The sequence below is a fragment of the Orycteropus afer genome, unplaced genomic scaffold (genome assembly GCF_000298275.1).
Source record: "Orycteropus afer afer isolate SDZICR_OR568_19922 unplaced genomic scaffold, OryAfe1.0 scaffold00203, whole genome shotgun sequence".
Lineage (NCBI taxonomy): Eukaryota > Metazoa > Chordata > Mammalia > Tubulidentata > Orycteropodidae > Orycteropus > Orycteropus afer.
The window spans coordinates 2669612-2673243 of NW_006921790.1; positions in this window are offsets into that span (position 1 = coordinate 2669612).

A 3632-nucleotide genomic window follows, 5' to 3' on the forward strand; every position below is an offset into this window, starting at 1 on the left:
ATTGTAAATTTTGGTCAATGACATGAGACAAAGTATATGTGAACTGCTGTATGAAAAGTGAATTTACTCTGTAAATATTCACCCAAATCCTAATAAAAAAAAAAAAAAGGCCTGTTTTTAATCTTGTTTTGTGTGTTCATTTTTTAATAGATAAGCTTATAAAAGATAGTTGAAATTGTCAGAGTGGATAATATAACAGAGAGATGACATCAAAAGAAAAATCAGTGTTCAAAGAATAATCAAGATTCCTTAGAGCAAGGATCATGGTGAATTCTAGAAGAGTAAGAGATATTAGAAAAAGAAATATACATTCACCAGAGAGCAGTGGCATAGAACTCAGTGGAATACAGTTTTACAAAGGCTGATTATAGCAATGCTCAGTTGACTAGAAAGATCTTCCAGATGAGACCTGAAATTTGCATACTATAAAATGAATATGAGTAATAGTTATGAATATTTCTTGAGAAGTTGCTCTACAATTGGTAAAGACAGAAGTCCAAATTCTGTGAGTTTCATAGTAAATGCAAGGTAAGACACTAGAGATAGTGAAAATGGTTTATACCATTTAAAGAATCAGCTCTAAGAATACAAATCATTTAAGATTAATTCAATTCCTACCTTCACGAAGCTTTTTGTCTAATGCAGCAGGATCTAACTGAAATTTTGTGAACTGCATATAAAAATTTAAATTAAGGAGTAACATTAGAAAAGTAGTATATGAAATTTTTATATTATATTTTATTTAAACCACTATTTAAAAAATATTACCCTTCCAACTTGTAATCAATGGAAAATATTATTAATGAGCCATTTTTACACTCACACACATATATAGCACATGGAAAACTATTATGTACTTAAACTTATGCACATTACCATTTAGACTAGCTACATTTCAAGTGCTCACTAGCCACATGACCACATGTGGCCAGTTAATACTATGTTGGGTAGCATAGAGATAATGGATTCTCAAAGCAGATAAAATATATATTCATTAAAAAAGTCAAATTATTAATAAATCCTGCTATAAAAAAAGAAAAAAAAACCTATCAATTTTTTCATGGACTGAATAGCAGAATTAATGTTAAAAAACAAACAAAAAGAAAAACTCTATAGAGTTGATTGACAGTTTAAATACCAAATAATGGCTAACTGGCTGTCATGGTTAATTTATAACTCAGGAAGACTGATGTGTGGATTATTTTATAAAATGTAATAGTGATGTCAGATTATGTGTTTTATTTGAGAATATACTGAAAAACTGTCTTTTATAAACATTGCAACATTCTGCAATTCACTGCATAGCTGCCATATTTTATGTATTTAATAAATGAGTATCAAGTAAGTTTTCTCTGAATTATTCATAGTTTCTTTTTAGTAACAGGGTGCTTTTTCTAATTTAAATTATTGTGACTATATTTTGAAAATAATTTTAAAAAACCTCTAATCTTGGCTTTGAAACATATATAAGCTTTTCTGTATTGAATATATGGAAGCATATTACATTGACCTTCAAATTTAAGTACCAGTCCCTAGGTTGTGTCAACGATTTGCACTCAGCTGATACCTGAAGTGTTCAGTAGTTCAAACCCAACCAGTAGTGCCACAGAAGTAATGGCTAGCAATTTGCTTCCATAAATATTACAGCCAAGAAAACCCTTCTATTCTGTAAGATACAGGGTCACAGATTCGTAACTGACTTGATGACAAGTTTAATTTAGCTTGGCTTTAATATGCCCTCAAATTCACAAATACTTTTAAAGCAGCCAAAAAAAAAAAAAAAAAGTGTTCTAAATAAGAAATATAGGACAGAGTGAATATGAAAAAGTAAATAGAAATATTAATACCATTTACACTGCAATGAACGTGATAGTTGGACTTAGAAGACAAAGTTGAGGAGTGGTCAATATTTATCAAATACGCTTTGTTTGGAAATGGCTATTATAAAGAGCATTTCTGTGCATCATGGGAATTTTTTGAGTGTTCTCAGGTACTTCTGTCTAAATTTGTCTATATAGCTCCTAGTAATCAAGCTACCTTCTCAACATGGGAATTGTAGGTGATATCAATCTAGGTTTGCCAGATCTAGCAAATAAAAATACAGGGCACACATAGGTAATGTTATTGTTATTGTTGTTAGGTGCTATTGGGTCACTTTTGACTCATAGAAACAACATGTTGTAGAGTAGAACAGCCCCATAGGTTTTTCTAGGCTGTAATCTTAATGGGAGTAGATCAGGTCTTTCTCTAACAGAATCTCTGAGTAGATTCAAACTGTCACACTTCCATTTAGCAGCTAAGTGCTTAATCATTGCACCACCAGGGCTCCCTACATAGGTAATACTTAGATGTAAAATTATTCATGGTTTGTCTGAAATCTGAATTTAAAGAGTGGCCTATATTTTATCTGGCAACCTGAGTTGAACTTCTCCACATCATTTCCCTGTCCTAATGTAGTTGACTGCTCACCAGAAGGCTGGAGGTTCAAACCCACCAGCCATTCCTTGGAAGGAAGGTTGGGCAATCTATTTCCATAGAGATACCACCTCGGAAAACCAAGGAGGGGTCGTTATGAGTTGCAATAGACTCCACGGCAGTGAATTTGTTTTTTTGGGGGGGCTGGTGCATTTGAACCTCCAGCTTTCTGGTTAGCAGTCAAATGCCTTAGGCACTACAGCACCAGAGCTCTCAGTCATCAGAGAAGCAGATTATCAGGTGGAGTTGCTGGAAGGATTTAAACCACCAAACTTCAAGTTAGCAGTCCATCACAAACCATTTGCACCATGAAGGTACTATATATTAATCCTTTGTCTTTCAAAAAGAATTAGCAAATGTTTTTCCCCAGCATTTACCAATATTAAAAACATTTCCTGCTTTAATAGCAATATTTCATACTATATTATACATTTCATGCTATAATTGATATTAAATCCTCTACCTTTCCAGTGTCACCGAGGTCATATATAGATTCAGGTCCAATCATCCTAGTTTCTCAGTTAATGTCACGATAAGTATAAAGTACTGCCTCATTCCTCCCATTTGAAAACAGTTATGTTGCAGATGAAGTCAAATTCTAGTGCTTATTTTGAGAGGACCCTAGTGGTGCAGTGGATAAACACTTGACCGCCAACTGGAAGATTTTCAATTTGAACCCATTTGTCACTCTGCAGGAGAAAAATGTGGCAGTCTGCATCCGAAAAGATTGAAACCCTATGGCGGAGTTCTACTCTGTCCTACAGAGTTGTTATGAGTCAGAAGCAATTGGACAACAATGGGTGGGTTTTGAATTCTAGCTGTCACATTTCTTTCTTTTACTATCTCCAACTTGATGGGACCAGCTCATGGGATTGGACCTTTGCTTTCTTTTATTTATCATGTAACATATTATTATAATTTTTGGTGAAAGTGTACACAGCAAAACAAGTTCCCATTGAACAATTTCTACACATACCTTTCAGTGATATCAGTTATATTCTTTTTTTCCCCCCTATTATTGCACAAGGAGCTCTGGTTGCCTAAGGCGCTTGACTGTTCACCAGAAGGCTGGCGGTTCAAACCCACCAGCCACTCCTCGGAAGGAAGGTTGGGCAATCCTACTTCCGTAGTGATACTGCCTCGGAAACCCAAGGAGG